Source organism: Ostrinia furnacalis, unplaced genomic scaffold, assembly GCF_004193835.3.
Source record: "Ostrinia furnacalis isolate ACB-3 unplaced genomic scaffold, ASM419383v2 OfSCF4604, whole genome shotgun sequence".
In the NCBI taxonomy this organism is placed as follows: domain Eukaryota; kingdom Metazoa; phylum Arthropoda; class Insecta; order Lepidoptera; family Crambidae; genus Ostrinia; species Ostrinia furnacalis.
Window position 1 is genome coordinate 120,186 of NW_021134843.1, and position 18,178 is coordinate 138,363.

At 36.4% G+C, this 18,178-nt stretch overlaps 1 protein-coding gene across 1 annotated transcript in view; it reads left to right on the plus strand.

Annotated features, from left to right (window-relative positions):
- Positions 1–807: 807 nt before the first annotated feature.
- Positions 808–18,178, plus strand: part of fj (four-jointed box kinase) — a 39,088-nt gene continuing 21,717 nt past the window's right edge. The window contains exon 1 of the mRNA XM_028314188.1: positions 808–993. The gene's annotated coding sequence lies outside the window, so the exon portion shown is untranslated. The remainder of the gene's footprint in view (positions 994–18,178) is intronic.

The window sequence follows — 18,178 nt, forward strand, 5'->3', positions numbered from 1 at the left end:
GAAACTAAACCTTTTTTTTTATCCGCAACGAGGAAGCTCTTGGCCTGTATCTCACCTGATGGTAAGTGACGATCAGGCCGAAGGTGGAAGCGAGCTTCACCCGGAATCCTCAACCACGGAGGAACTGGCTATCTTACCTCTAACTGCCGGAACACAACAATGCTGTTAACATTGTTGTTATGGCGACAAACTTAGGTAAGATGGTGGTAGCTAGCCAGGCGGACTTAGAACAAGCCCTACCGAACTAAACCACTGGGAGTCGAACCCGGGACCTCTGCGTCTGAAGCAGGTGGTCTTACTACTAGACCACAGAGGAGGTTAAGTTTAGCTTTAAGTTTTCAAAATTACGACCCTCAGCGTCTATATTTTTAGACAAATTAACTGCATTTAAAAACGGCACGTAAAACAAACTTTAAGGCTTTTATAACAGCTTTAAAGCTTCATACCTACCAATTAACTATGCTTTTTACGATCACACAAAAATCAATAAACAAAAATGTTTACATTACCAATTAAGCAGCAAAAACAAAACAAATAAAATATAATTTCAAAACGCTTCAAACGGTTTACATCAATGAATCAAGCGCCGCACGGAGGCATAACTCACGGAGCTATAAAGATCTATAGATCATAATATAGATCCCTCGTGGATCGTTCAAAGAAATCGGAAAAAAGTCCACCAAGACACGGCACCATAATGCATGCCATTGTACCCGTCTCGCTCGCACTTGTACCGTAGAAGGTGTTAGAAAGAGAGAGAAACACGTCTTATTCAACAGCATCGCAAGATTTGCCTTTAGTGTTCTTAGAGTTTTTGAACCGCACGGTCGTGCCTTTCGGTTTTTTTTGTACCACATTTTTTCACGTACTTTTGTGTATTCACTCACTTCAGTGCAAATAAGAATTCTGAGGGAAACTCAATAATATCCTGTGTCAAGTGCATAGTGCTATAAAGTGAAATCCAGACTTATGTAACTTGGAATTTTAATAAAGGTTCGTTATTTTATTTTATTTATACTGTCATTCTTTGAATAAAATTTTTGATCGTTTCGTTGCTTTAGAGAAATATTTTACGAGCGATATTTTCATTGTTATTTCACATCGATGCTGTAAATATTGGTTTTTATCGATACGGATATATTTTTATCAGTTTACTGTTATTGACTCAGCTATTACCTCATTTAATATACCTCTAAATGTAGATTAAAATGGTGTTTAATATGAATTAGGATTCCGAAGTGTTGTATCAGAAAAACTGAATAAATATCAAAATTCACGGAACCTCGTTATCCTAACTTAGATTCTAGATAAGGCTGTGATAAGTCGATTAAAGATCTAAAGATAAAAATAAACTAGCTCATTTATTAGCGAATCTTTTACAAAGCAAAAAGATTGACAAAAATTATTTTTTCGATAAAAAATGTTAAACGTTTATCGTTTAGATCTCGCACGACAAACCTAGCGGGGGGTGGACGGGTATGATAGATAAAACGACAAAAAAGACGCCCTACTGTGTACGTTGGAGGATTATTTATTTTGTTTCGCCCACCGGAGGGTCTTACCTCAATTGACCTTATTGAAATATTGAATTTTATAAGGTAACTCTCCTCTGGAACAAGACCTCTTTTATTTTTAGACAACAACTTTTAAATATTTTAACATCTCTTATTCTTTTCAAACTTAAGTGTTGTGTAACTTTACAAAACGCTACAAAATGAAGACATGTAGAGTGCCCTTTTAAGGGCGATTAAAAAGCCTAATTCCCGTTTTCACCATCAATCCCTAATTTTTAAGTGACCCCAATGAAAACCAAATTCCTAATATGTGTTACTATAGGGGTCACTTAAAAATTGAGTTTGATGGTGAAAACAGTCATAAGAGTGCCAAATTTTGACCTGTATTTTGAATAAAGACATTTCAAATCTAACCTTTTACTGGATATATTCATAAGTTAGCATTAAATTTTAGCATTTTAGTTAAATTGCAATTAGGCAGTCGGTGATTTTTGTCACTGAAATCATTAGTTAAATTGCATAAATAAGCACCGCATGCTCATGCTACTTAAAACTAAGAATATTTCTTTATTTGTCTCATGTATTTAGTTTAAAACCAATCTATTTTGACAAACACTCATGCCAATTTACATTGTGAAACCACTTCGCTCCATGAAACAATTTTGAAACAGAATTAACGGACAAAACCACGGGCGATCCTTGTCTTCCATCGAAGCTAATTTGAATAAACAAACATCCGAAACTATCATTGCGTACAAATTAAATTTAATTAATACTTTTTATTGCGTTTTCCGTGTGATACAATCAGGATCTTAATTATGTTGTTAAATTAATGAGCATACAATTTAATGACGTAGCCACTTTGAGTAGAATGTGGGTAATTCAAATCAAAAAATCAAAATCAAAAGTCTTTATTTAATCTATCTAAATTGTATAACTCAAAGATGACTGACGCCCGTATTCACAAACATTACTATGAGGTCTCACAGTGCGCGTGGACGTACAGGGTGACACACGAACCAGTCACAGTGCTCTATTCAACGCTGTGCGTTCGATTTGCTGCTTCATTTTAGCAAGTATAGTTTGTGAATACGGGCGTGACTGACTGACTGACTGACTGACTGACATAGTGATCTATCAACGCACAGCCCAAACCACTGGACGGATCGGGCTGAAATTTGGCATGCAGGTAGATGTTATGACGTAGGCATCCGCTAAGAAAGGGTTTTACTAAACTCCACCCCTAAGGGGGTAAAACGGGATCCACGCGTACGAAGTCGTGGGCGGCCGCTAGTACATATGTATAATTGTGAATATGTCTTTTATATCAGCATTAAATAGTTATACGCCCGTCCGTATTCACAAACGATGCTTGCTTAAGTAAAGCAGAAAATCGAAGGCACAGCGTTGAATAGAGCGTTAATTGGTTCGTGTGTCACCCTGTGCGTCGCGCACTGTGAGACCTCATAGTAATGTTTGTGAATACGGGTGTTAGTCACAGTTTTAGAAATATGTAGCTCTATTATAAAAAGGGCTCGTATTTAGATTTGTAGAGCGTACGTTGCGAGTTCATATTATGTCAAAGATAGTCTATATATATAAAAATGAAACCCGTTTCGCGTTGTCACGGCATCACGTGTGAACGGCTGAACCGATTTCAATAATTCTTTTTTTTAAATGTTTGTGGAAGTCCAAGGATGGTTCTTACGGAAAAAAATATTAAGAAAATCTCTACGCTAAGGCGGTACGAAGTTCGCCGGGTCAGCTAGTTAAACATAAATAAGTCATAAGTTTTATGAAAGGAAATATATTTTTGTAACAAACATACCCAAGTTTTTCTTAAGCTTTAATGCATTCTCTAGCGAATGTTAGAGTTGCCCTCATATCGATAATTTTGACTATAGATTTATACAATGAAAGAACTAATTTGGAAGATATTTCCTATTTGACTGTTGTGGTCAGATGCATTAATTATAGTTGTGGTGAACTATAAACTGCTATTGCTATTTAAACTATTTTTTGCAATGCGTCATCTAGTCGCAAAGCTTGTAGTATGATGGGTGCCAGACAACTGCCCCCTAGACAAAATGCCAAATGTGACAGTTTTTATGTCGAAAGATGGTCAAAAAGTCTTTTTTTTGTATGGACAGTATGGAGTTTCAACGGATTTGATTTTCCATAGACCCACTGGTTACATACATACATACTTTATTGTTTTCTTGAAATAACTGACGATTAGGTACTTACTATTTAACAGTCTTTTGACTACTTAACAAATTAAGACATTTTTGACTTTGACATTAACATTTAATTATTCGACTATCGATATCGATGTCCGTCTCTGAACATCACTAAACCACGGTATGCTTTAAGGTGCTTTATATTGACCGTGGGCCACTCTTGCGCAGCCTACAGATATATATCATGCCTTAAGCACTACGCTTATGGCGACCGCCTGCTTGGTGGTTCGCGACGTTAGGGTTACTGGTTCGATTCCCGCCGGGGGCAAGTTTTAGTGGGGGGTAGACGAATTTGTATAAATCCTAAACTATAAGTATTATGTTGAAGTATGTTTATATTATACTGTCGCCATATATGATCTGTATATTTTCAAAATTAATAATCTATACCCCTGAAAAAAGACCTTGACTGTCTGTCTTTGATAGTAGCTTCTAAAAACGGACGAACAGATTTTGATGTAGATTTTTTTTGTTTGATAGCTCTATATTTTGCGAAGACTTTTAGCTTAGGGGTTTTGCCCGACTGCCTGGAAGGGTAGAGAGCAGATCTGTTTAAAAGAGGTTTTCTTACAAAGCAGTGGTAGGGTTAAATTAAGGGACAATATTATTTGATCCTCTAAAAACTAATTGATCTTTTTTGTATGTGCACTTTTAAAAATAAATGATGTTTTTTATTATATTTTATCTTTATATTAATTATTGGGTCTATATTAGTTGATCTACGGATAAATTATGAATGATCTTCATTAAAGGTAACATAATATTTATGTTTAGTATACTCTTTTAATATTTGGTAAACAAAAATAATATTTGATCCTCTTTTTTAGTTATTGATCTTTAATTTTGTTAATTTGATGATTTTTATATCAAGTTTGCCTTTTATTATTGATCACCTAATAAATACATTTCGATCTATGTATAACTTAACTTTAAAATATATTTGATCTAACAAAAAATATTATTGGTTAATATTTTTAATTAAAAAATATCTTTTAATTTACGCGGTACTTTGTGGTTGAGTGACAATCGTCCGTCATTGGTTACTGAGTTGGCCAAGGGCTTAGCGGCCAATAAGCAAGCAGAATGGTACATTGCCATGTTTGTTTAAATTACAAGCTTTGCTTAGTTTGGGACTAGAGGCGCTATGTAAAATAATTTCTTACTTCTGACATCCCTGAACCCGACATCATAATTTTTACCTCTTTATTTTTTTCAAATCGCAAGGTTGATTTTCTCTTAGTATACCGATCTCGACCGTGATCAGTGACCATAAAGTCATCTGTCAACGGGTCGATTAGACACGATAAAAGCACTAAACGATATTTGTTTACTTTTAGTGCGACATCGGGTCGTAAGGACCTGATAAGTTTTTTTTTTCAAATATTTACTGTGTTTGACGAAACAATTGCAAAACAATATTTATCTTTCGTACTACTGAAAAGACCGAATATATCCATCCCGCACCAACGCATCCAGCACCTAAGGTCAATTCGACCCGATAACGCAGTGTGAACGTGTTAAGTATGCTTTTTTAATAAAAAAAAATCTTTGAACATCAAGTGCCTTTAAATAGTTTCCATCCTTTGACTACAACTTAATAAAAATAAGTACCATAACATAATTATTTTGAAGATTATTTGATATAGACAAAAAATAATTTATACAAATCGAATTATTTAAAAAAGTATCACAATATTGAATATTTGGTGCTCATTTCTTTTATTTTTGAGGACCAACAAGTAACGATCAGATATAATTTTTTCATCTCATTTTTTTTGCGTAGTTCAAAAGAGGTTAAAATATCGATCGATTTTATTTATTTTATGTCTCAAAGAAAGAGGATCAATCATTAAAATAGATGACCATTTAGATTTTTTTATTTGCCGTTTTTGCTAATTTAAAAAGATCATTTAAATACATGCCTTAAATTAATACTAGAACGTGTAATAGCAGTCTTAAAAAACCTGTAAATAAATGAGTTAAGACTTTTTGCAAAAAAAAAATATACTTTTTTGTTAAAACACATTTTATAGTGAAGGCAAACATAATTTTTTGTCTTATGTCTTGCTGGAATTTCGAAATCCCATTGTTATTTCGAGCGAAGTCGCGGGCGGTGTATGTGCAATAGACATTCTGCAAAGCTTACTCATAACTTGTGATAAATTGCCCGCCTTATTCTTTCGTAATACTGTATACAGGTTGTCTTTGAATTATAAAAACTGATGGAAGTAGGTTATCTTTAATTTAATATCATGATTAATATCAATTGTTGAATAGATAGTATTATTTATTAATGAATCAATTTTATTAATGAAGTTAAGGCTGATTTTGCATATTTATAAATTTGTGGCCTTTTATGACATCCACGCGAAAAGTGGGGGTGATTTCATTCTGTCGGTAACCGATATAATTGTTTATTTACTTATTTAGATTGTATTGGTCAGCATACACTAAAAAAACTTCTGATTAATTTCGTTGCGGGTCCAATGACAGCTTAACTTTCCCTCGGGACCCACTTGACCTTCACTGGTTGGGTTTTATTGGCGGTCAAGCTGTAGATCCTGGCTACACAGAAGTTGCAGCGTGGGGAACGAGAGGTGGGAATAGTCCAGTTTTTAACAGGCTCATTGATTATGTTACAATTTAAGCAATTTTTTTATAATATGAAACGAGTCAAATATTCTAGTGACACCCTGTATATCTTAAGCAAAACCTAATATTTATGGATTTGCATTGTTTGAAACAAGTTTTGGTTATGAAGCCTACGGGAGCTAGATAACGTTCGTAATGGGCTCGTTTTGGACTAGGTGACCTCCATGATAATCATTTGTATGACCTAGTCGAGTTTTTGCAATCGAAAATTCTTATCACTAGTGAACATAGAGGATCATAGGCTGGTTTCCTTATAAAAACTTTTATTCCGTCAATAAAACAAGTCATTAATAAGTTATGATGCGTTGAAGTTCCGTGTGACGTCACAATTGCTATAAGCACTTCTTGACGTCACGGGCCTCTTCTTTTGAACTTTGGCACGCTTTATCTCTTTTAATTTTCAATAGTCTGAAAAAATGAAAAGTTTTGAATGTTTTTGTTCAACATATCTACGTTCGATGTTTTTACATTTTACAAATACAGTAGAACGCCGATTATCCGAATTAATTGGGACCGGGGTCGATTCGGATAATCGAAAATTCGGATAATCGGACATAGACTGGTAATAAAGAAAAAGCATGTTAAAAACGAACTGTCACACATACACACACCGGCAGATTTAGCGGAACGCAAAAAAAAGTATGAAAATAAGGAAAATTACTACTGATCTATGAAATATTTATTATACAAAATAAAGAGATAATTAAAATAAAATAAAATAACATAGATTTTTTAAATATTTAGTCGTTTTTATTTAATAAAAAATCATCGAAACGAAATTTCAATTTTTCAGTTTTGAACAAAAATTAGAAATTGTGGCCAGATTAAAAATTAGGGTAGCTTATCACTATCCAAATGAATGAATTAATGATGGGTATTTCCCCCTCTTGCTCTGATGATGGTTTCCATTCATCTGAGCATGCTGCAGTTAATGATATGAAGGGTATTTTGGGGCAATGTCTGCCATTCCTCTAGTAACGCGTTTCTCAACACCACCGGTGGTATTCTGAGTTTAACACATCTTTTAAGAAAGTCCAAGACATGCTCTATAGGATTCTTGTCTAGGGATCTTGCCAGCCACTGCATCATGGGTATATCCAAATGGTTTAGATGTGCCTGTACTGAGCGAGCACTGTGAAAACGAACATTATCGTGAATTAAACTAAAGGAGTCCACAATAAATGGAGTAAATGGCACATCATGTTCTTCTAAAATGTTCCTAGTGTACCATTCAGAAGTCGTATTTCCTCCATCACCCACCACTAACTCCGTGCGAGCTCCCAAAAAAATCCTTCCCCACACCAGAATTAAGCTACCTCCATAAACCACGATATTTTCAAAATTAAGACTAAATGTTACGTTCTCTTTGTGTCTCCATATTCGCTATCTTCCATCGATCTGGTTTAAGAGAACTCTGCACTCATAAGTGAAGAGATCATGCCTCCAGTCGTTCAAGACCCAATCACGATATTCACGTGAAAAGTTCAATATGTTTTTTCGGTGCTGTGTCACAAGTTGGAGCTTTCTCGGGTATGCACGACCCTATACCAACTTCAGTAAATCTCCTGTGAACTGTGGGCTCAGTCACTCTTACTCCTCGAGTGTCTTTAAGGTTATTTCTGGCTTGAACAGCAGGTAACCGCGACTTTCTGAAAACTCGAAGTTGTAAAAAACGGTCATCCCGTCGCGAAGTACGCCTTTTTCTGACTTGAACCCTCCTCCTAACGACAGAAATGATCAATCTGTACCGTTGGTTACTGCCATGGGTGGTCGATACTGATCAACGACGTCTTACGGCAGCCGATTTGTATGCATGGCCGTTACTTCTCATTTCATCTGCCTTAATGATTTCTGACGGTGCTAAGCTGGGCATAATAAACCCTTATAAGTAACTGAATGCTTACACAACAAAATTCTCAGAAAAAAACATCTTTCACGTAAAAGAAATCCAAATTAGCAAAAGCTTCATTCAATTCAAAACACTCAACGAAACTGTTGATGGGGTAATTTAAACAAAATAATTAAAAAAATATACTGTTGGCAATTATTTTTTTCATATTTAGAATTAAATTAAAAAATAATGTCATAATTAGGCATTTTTTTCCTAAAATAATGATGATATTGATGCTTTTTTTTCCGTTCCTCTAAATCTGCCGGTGTGTGTAGAATAAACTTTAATAACTGTGTTTACAGTTCTACAAGTCGCTCAGTTGAAATATATCTAGCCTCCTGCGAGTTCCAACTTGTTACACCAATAGAAAACAAAAAATACTTGGGTTTAAATTTTTTATATTAAGCTTAGGACCGATTCGGATAATTGGCGATTCGGTTAATCGGCGTTCGGATAATCGGCGTCCTACTGTACAAATATTTTATTATGAAACACATGTTACATTGTCATAACAAATTAGCCTTATATCCATTTAAGTTTCAAAAAGCTTGTCCTAGGATAAAGCTGCTCTTCACAATGTTTAAAATTTCTAACTGAGTAGGTAACTAATAATTTTACGGTTAACAATTCCACGAAGCTCAGCAATATGTTATAAATAAAATTTTACAAAAATCTCTATAAAAAACATAAGAAATTAACGCACAGCTATTTTCATATTGTTTATAAGACTATTTCAACAATAGTGGATATTTAATCTAAAACTTATTAATTAAATTTGACAGTTGAAATCCGGATTTAGACTAAAATTAAATATGGGAAACGGGCGTAAATAGCTTGCAATTCTATCGGCTATACACACAGTCTTTTGCTTGTATTATTGGTTCATTTGAGATCGTTTGATATTACAACTATGTTGCTATCGCATCGATCTTTGTCTCCTTTGTTGCTAAATCGTGAACTGTGATTTTTTATACTTTAACTAACAAGATGAAATGCTAGCATGATTCTGTGATCTTGTCTCTATTTAAAAACTTCATTTTTAAATAGTCTAATTTTAATGGTTAATGTTTTTAATGGTAGTCAAATCTTATATTTATAAAAGCGAAAGGTCACTGATTGACTGACTCACTCATCACGAAATCTCAGAAACCACAAGTGCTAAGGGTCTCAAATTTTGCATGGGGGTTCCTTATAGAACGTAGGTGCTCACTAATAACGGATTTGACGAAACTCCACACTTAAGGCGGTAAAACGGGATCCACGCAGCCGCTAGTGTGGTATAAGATTATTTCTTTTATTAATTAATTATAATGCATAATAAATAAATATTTATATCGGACGCAAGAAGCTTCTTTTTGTAGAATAAATAATAGTTGAAACTTTTTATTTTTGGATAATGTGCAAATATTTATACGACTAGGCATTCAGATTGTGAAGGAGATCCCTTTCTAGCGATAATTCTTCTGATTAATATCGTTGCGGGTCCAAAGACAGTTTAACTTTTTCCTCGGACAAACTTGGCCTTCACCTGTTGGTTATTGGCGGTCAAGCTGTAGATCCTGGCTACACAGGAGAACGGGAACGAGATGCGGGAGTAGTCCCATTCTCTAGCGATAATACCTTATCATCATTTCAGCCATAGGACGTCCACTGCTGAACATAGGCCTCCCCTAATGATTTCCACAATGACCAGTTGGTAGCGGCCTGCATCCAGTGCCTTCCCGCTACCTTTATGAGGTCGTCAATAATACCTCACAAATAGCGTATTTTTTGGAATTGGCAGTTTTTACTTACGAGCCAAGCTACATACTTACCTTTTATATTGGCTTTTATAGATTTAAACTTGCACTTAAAATAAATAAATATCAAAATATTCATCAAATTCTTATAGTTTTCGCCAGTCTTTCGTATGCCATATTATAAAATTGTTAGTTTGAAGACCTAAGATCGTGACTACGAAACTGGTCAGTCGATACATAGATAATATCAGTTACATTTGATCGGACCGCGACTATTGACTGCTTGTTCAACAATAAAAATCAGGACTATAGCAAATATTGTAGCCTTGGACATTTTATACTTACGCCCGTATTCACAAACATTACTATGAGGTCTCACGGTGCGCGTGGACGCACAGGGTGACACACGAACCAATCACAGGGCTCTATAACGCTGTGTCTTCGATTAGCTCCTATGTACATTTTATTATCAGAATTTGATAGAATTATAATGAACTGAAAATGCTTAACTTTTATTGCTGAAACTAGCTGTGCCCGCGACTTCGTACGCGAGAAAACCCGTTTTCGCATCATTTTTCATTGTTGGTCTGCTCCTATTGATCGCCGCGTGATGTTGTATAGCAACACTGAAAGAATTTTTCAAATCGGACCAGTAGTTCCGGAGATTAGCGCGTTCAAGTAAACAAACAAACAAACTCTTCAGCTTTATAATATTAGTATGGATATTATGCTTTTCCTGTGGATTTATAGCTTATGTTTATAGCCTCAAATACTGAAGCACTTACGGCCTGGAATTCAACCCAAAAAACACAATTTTAAAATGAATGAATACCAATTTTGTCGTAAACTGACTGGAATTCCTGACTCTCTCACGCGTGAACTTCGAAGGGTAGAGTTAAAAGGTTAGGTCACTGTAAAAAATTGTTCTTTAAGACATCATGGCCGAGCTATTGTGGGACATTGTGTCCCGAATTGTCCCAGCTGTGACCGATTGCAACCAAAAGGTCAGAAGTCACGACCGTACAATATTATGTATTGAATAGTTTTTTTCTCCCACGACATTTTTGGGTTTTGGATGAAAAAGTTTGGGTTGTGACCGGTTCAGTAACATATTTTAATAAAATGAATATATCTATTACTTTTGAGTAATTATGAGTTTCCTATGGCATACTTTTGAATTCTTTTTATTTCATATTTTCTTCAAATTATGTTACAAAAAACTCATTTATTTTTACAAGTGGGTTTTTAAAAAGCACTTTTACACGTCCCAGTATTAACCCCACCACTGCTTCGGGACAATAAATGGGCCAGTGCTGAGAAGAAGCAGCGCAAGAAACTCAGTCACTATTGTCAGCCCATTTTTCAAGATTTTTCAGTCTTTATACACTTACAATACTGAGAGGGTACCACAATTTTTGCCCCGGTTGGAAAAAATCTAGATCTGTGGCTGTATCCTTTAGTTAGTTTATTACCCTTATAAGACTTATTTTAGCTTCTACCATTGTCTAGGTCCTGCCTCTACATTTAATACTGAATTCATAAAATCAGTGCAGTTTAACTGTGAAAGCACTTCTTAGGCTGGGTTGCGCCATCTTATTTTAACTTTAACAAGCTTAAAAAGTTTGTCAAACTCCATACAAAAAACGTCGGTTATAGTTATAGTCACGGTTAAAGTAAGATAACTAACTCAATCTTAGTTTCATAGAGCTCGCATAGTTTGGGGCCAGGCTGAATAAATCTTTCTTCATCATCATCATCATCATTTCAGCCATAGGACGTCCACTGCTGAACATAGGCCTCCTCCAATGATTTCCACAATGGCCCACAATGGCACATCTTTCTTACAAGTGTTTAATTGGTTCAATATTAAGAACTTATTAAACTTTATAAAGAACAAATAATAGTTCTTAATACATCATTACGAGCTGAAGAAATAAACTGGCATGCCATTAATCATATATTGCAACACTGAACAATTAAATTATGAAGATTAATAGTTTGTGTGGTCCATTTTATTGTGTTAGGTCACTTTTTAATAATTGCAGGTAAAGCAATAAAAGCACTTTAAATGTGATTAAATTTGCTGGCAAATTATGTTTTACTAGCGGCCGCCCGCGACTTTGTACGCTTGGATCCCGTTTTACCCCCTTAAGGGTAGTGATTCGTAAAATCCTTTGTTAGTCCAATGAAAGTTTAAAAACCTCGGACTAACCAAGCTTCATTAATTGAATATTGAAATGGATGGCCTTTTCTATTGAAATGGATTTTATAAAAATACTTTTTATAGCTAAAGTTTGTTGGTGAACTTTAACCTTAATATTATCACTTAAATGATAATAAAAATAACCAAATACAATTCTAAAATAATATTTTAAACAAATTTAAGAGCTCTAGGATTAGTGCTGTACAATATCGCATATCAATATACGACTAGTGATGGGACATGGACCGATAATATCGATGTACGAAATTAATTGGATACGGTTACTAAGATAAGGTGGTACGCGGAAAATTCGCGATAAATCTTGGATTGAATGCATTTGAGATGTAAGGAAATGTACTGTGTTACAGACAAACATGTAAATTAGATTTTCATATAAATAAATCAGAAGTATAAATAAATATGCAGCTCTCAATGAGAGTTATATATTTGTGCCGTTTGGGGTTGAGACTATGGGGTCCAAGCGCTCGTTCCTTTTATAAGGAACTGGCAAAGAGGCTCACCGAGGTGACCGGTGATCAAAAGGCTGGCAGCTATTTTGGTCAGAGAATTAGCCTGGCCATTCAACGTGGCAATGCTGCCAGCCTTTTGGGCACCATTCCTGACTGCGGCGCTGGGAGTGAAGTATTTTTTATTTTGTAAATAGTTTTTATCATTAGTAATTTTTAAATTTTAGTTTTCAAGGACAATCAGAAGTCATTTAAATAAAAGCCCTCATTTTCTAGGCCTAAAATAAAGTAGCCTATAGCCAAAACCATTGACATATTGAATTTTATGATCTCTTTTTCTACGTATTTTTTACTCGACAGCGGCGAATCCAAAAAGAAGGGTTATGATTTTTATACTTTTCTACTCAGATGAAGTGATAACAAAATTGAATCTAGTATGAATAATACTTTGTCTAGCTACGTTTTAACTTTTCTACAGTAGATATTCAGTCTCAATGAGTTTCAGAAGAAAAAAACAAAGTATTTTTTGGAGTTTGAAGCTAAGAATCGGCTTCCTTACAATGCAAAGCTGACGACTGAATACCAAATATTAACTAAGCTATAAAATGATGAAACCTGAAATCAAATACTTTTATAACCGAATATCCGAAGAACAACATGTTCCATCACTATTACGACTGGTCCGACCACTTACATGCTTAAATAAATTTGCCACATTATGTTTGGTACTATAAATCACTCTTGTCTGTATATCCCAACTGGTTTGTTTATTTTAATGTATTGAATTGATTCGGATGTTAGGATTGAGTCGCATTTGATACGAAAAACTGATGCAGTGTCATCATAGGAACTACCTAGTCCCGTCATCCGCTTTGCACTGAAGGGAATTCGAACCCTAACTTCGAACTCCTCCTATGTTCTTCTGATTTATTTCGTTGCGGGTCCAATGACAGTTTAACTATCCCCCGGGACAAACATGGCCTTCACTGGTTGGGTTATTGGCGGTCAAGCTGTAGATCCTGGCTACACAGGAGTTGCAGCGGTGGGAACGAGAGGTGGGAATAGTAAATATAGGAACTAGTGACTCGTCCTGACTTTCCTACAAAGTATTTAGTCGCCGCTACCAACCGGGCAGCATGGTAAGCATTGGGGGAGGCCTTTGTCCAGCAGTGGACTTCATTTGACTGAAACGAACGAACTGCTGTAAGAAGAAATAAAAGAATCGAACTTGTTCTTAAACCTTTTCAAGGTAATGTTTTATTTAATGTCCCGAATTGAGAGATAAATAAATATTGATGCGACTTAAACGGCAGGATCTGCGTTAAGTCGGGCGAGTGTGAGGTGAGCCATTTGGTTAATGACGGAGGCTAAGGCCGGCCGCACGCTTGCGACTAAATTCATAAGCTTTTATAAAAGCGAAAGGTCACTGATTGACTGACTCACTCACTCATCACGAAATCTCAGAAACTACAAGTGCTAGGAGTCTCAAATTTTGCATAAGGATTCCTTTTAGAACGTAGTGCTCACCAAGACGGGATTTCGCAAAATTCAACCCCTAAGTAAAACGGGATCCACGCGTACGAAGTCGCGAGCGGCCGCTAGATTTAAATATAAAAAATGAAAAAAATCTTGGAAATGTTAGTTGAAATATTTTATGCTCGTAGCACATACTTCACTGTAATTATTTACTTAATATAATGTTTTGCCATAGGAAGAAACTAAAACAAAAGCTAATGAAAATTAACCTTTATTAAGGGAAAACTAATTAAAATTTCCCACGGATATTAGAAGTAATTAATTGTATCCTTTTTTATTAATTTAATTCAGAACTAGCTTTTGTCCACGGCTTCGCTCGGAAATTAATTTTGTCACAGAAATTATTTCCTTGGAGGAGGCCTTTGTCCAGCAGTGGACGTCATTTGTCTGAAGCGAAATAACGAACGAAAGATGTCCTTCGCAAAATTCTTTCAACGTTTTTTCTCTCACCTGTAACTGTAGACCCTATGTTAATCACGGATTAAAATTAAAAATGCTAACAGTCGCTGCGTTCGACTGCTTTTTGATGCGCATGAGTAGAGATCCTTAAGATAATTACGTATACTCGGATTTACACTCATCTCTTTCATACTTACCAGGTTTTCAGAGGAAAGACAGAGACAAGTAGATGCGTAGGTCTTGTTGATATGTTCTGTATATTTGCTACATAAACTGCGTGTAATATCGTTTCATTCATATCGAGTTAGATATGCTAGTTTTAGTCCAATATAGGAAAAACCAGCAGGTGGTGTGTAAGTTTCATTCAAGTATTTAAAACTAGGTTCTACTCGCGACTTTGCTTGCGAGGCTTTAACGAAGTCAATATCAAAACTAAGGTAGTAAAATCCCTACTATCTTACGAGAGATAGGTATTATTTATTTTAAGCTATTTGTGTGTTAGTTTTCAGGATTATTTCACTGTTTTGTACAATAATCAATCACTGAACCAGTCACCACGTTTCTGAAGCACATTTTCTCATAAACATCCACGATTTCATCCACGTACCTACCTAACATTTGAAAAACTCTCAGAGCTCAAATTTTCAGTGTCAATGAGTGCTAACGAAATGTAAAAATAGTTGCAAAAAACGTTTCTATTTATTGTTCTATTACGTCGCATCACGTATCTCTTTTTATCACACAGTGTTGCTGTGTGACATCTCGCTCGCTCAGTCCTTTGTTGCCCTATTCAGCTAGGTATATTAACTTTATGGTTTTTACCACAGATCACAGAAAGTAAAGGGAGATGTGACAAGGAGGCGTGGCCAGTGTCGCAGCAATATGCCCAAAAACAGAACACATTGCTGCAGACGTCATGATGTAAACAGTTTAAATTGCTTGCGTAGTACTAAAGATTATTCGAATGTTGAGTACTGATACCGCAGTGGATAATGTGCACATATTTTGATCACTTTGTGTAAGTCAATTTCTAATGCGACACTGAGTTCCGAACTCAGCGCATTATTTGGCATCTCCCTATATCTCTATGGTTTACCTAACAAGTACCTGCTTTTCGCGAACATAAAACGTGAAAAATCTAAGAAAGTCTAACTGGTCAATCAAATTTAAAAGAACCAAGTGTTGGAGGCCTCAGGCCTCTTACTTCCCTACAAGGACGCCTCGTAAATACCACAGAGGGCAAACGGACACCTAGGCACGGTAAATGGCGGGCCAAGTTGCACGCATAGCTTTTTACCCGACTGCGCTAAAAGGAGGTTATGTTTTCTTATACTAAATACCACAGAGGGCAAGCGGACTAGGCACCTAGGCACCTATTTTTTAACTAGCGGCCGCCCGCGACTTCATACGCGTGGATCCCGTTTTACCCCCTTAGGGGTGGAGTTTCGTAAAATCTTTTCTTAGCGGATGCTTACGTCATAACATCTACCTGCATGCCAAACAGCCCGATCCGTTCAGCGCGGCAGCGGTTTGGGCTGTGCGTTGATAGATCACTATTTCAGTCAGTCAGATGACGGAGTTCAAACTATCACGTTGTCATATACACACACACATACTAGCGGCCGCCCGCGACTTCGTACGCGTGGATCCCGTTTTACCCCCTTAGGAGTTGAATTTTGCAAAATCCCGCCTTAGTGAGCACCCACGTTCTAAAAGAAACCCCCATGCAAAATTTGAGACTCCTAGCACTTGTAGTTTATGAGATTTCGTGATGAGTGAGTGAGTCAGTCAACCAGTGACTTTTCTCCAATAAAATCTAATACGATAGCCTAGAAATCATATTAAATTATAACTACGAGTGTTTCCATAATTGTTTTCCACTACTATTTGTAATTCCACTAGTCATGTAGGCCGTAATCTTTGGTGTCAAATTTTATAACTTTGACATAGCTCGTACGGTCAACGAAGCGCGTTATACTTTACATCCTTGTTGAAAAAGCGACCTTATTGCAAATGAATAAAGTGCGATGTATAGCTTGATAAACTGCAGTTACTTATAACAGAGCATAGCAAAGGGCAGAATCGTTTTATTTTTGCAATCATAATCATAATTTTATCACCTTATTAAACTTTGTTTATTCGCTAAATGATACCTTATAGCATTGGTTTCCAAAGTGGGCGCGCACAAAGACCTTTAAAGGGGGGCGCGGGCCATCTGTGTAGGTACTTTAAGTATAAAAATCCTGAGAGAATGCATTCCAGACTGTTCTATACGACCAATAATAATCTTGACTGGAGGAGGGGGGGCGCGGAATTTTTCGTATGGTCGAAAGGGGGCGCGTCTCAAATAAGTTTGGGAACCAATGCTTTATGGTAACTTACACCGGATCTATTAAGTAGGTACGAGTACAGTCACGCACGCATTCACAAACATTACTATGAGGTCCCACAGTGCGCGTGGACACATAGGGTGACACACGAAACAATCACAGAGCTCTGTGGCGACATCTACGATACGCCACTATAAACGTGTACCAACAGATGGCGCTGATACGACTGCACTATGGCACACTCCGCCGCTCATACAAACCTGCATCGCGGTCACGGAGTTTTCTACGCTGCCAAGTACATATAGACAAACAAAGATGGTGTAAATTGGACCTTGGTCCCCGAGCATAACACCCGCTCGGAAGGAAGCACTAACATCTAGCTTCCTTATTGTGGTTGAGCATCATATCCCACAGCTCTATTCAACTCTGTGCGTTCGATTTGCTGCTTCACTTAAGCAAGCATCGTTTGTGAATACAGGCATCAGCGCCAAATGACATCCAAAGTAGCCAAAAAGTTCGCAACACGTCTTTGTTACAATGAGGGCTATCGTTTTAGCGCTCACCAGTTGGCGCCACTGTAGAGTAAGGTCCTGTCAATCGCCAGGGGTGCCAACTGTTGAGTATAAAAACGATAGCCCTCATTGGAATAAGGTTGTGTTCTCCACTTTTCGGCCACTTTGGGTGTCACGAACTATGTATTTGACGCTGACTGTACTCGCTTTTTTCCGTGGCTTTGCTCGAGTTTTCGGTATGTAAAAACTATCCTATGTTTTTCTATGGGTCTCAAACTACTCTATACCAATTTTCATCTAACACTTGGTTAGGTTTCAAACTTTTCTTTAGTATGCAGAACAAGGTTGCTATTTGACCGACTAACTTACTTTAACCGGAACTATAACCTTAACCGGCGTTTTGTATATGGAGTTTGACATAATTTTGACGTTTTATAGTAAGATGGTACAATCCAGCCTAAATCGGTTGTGTTAGGATTCAAACCTTTTTTACTAAGGCTGAGTTGCACCATCATATTTGAACTTTAACAAACGTCAATAATCTGTGAAACTCAATACAAAAACACCGGTTATTTATAGTTACGGTTAAAGTAAAGTGATGCAACTCAGCTTTATGCCCGCTTTCACCATCAATCCCTATTTTTTTTTACCCCTATAGTAACACATAACAGGAATTTTATTTTCATAGAGGTCAA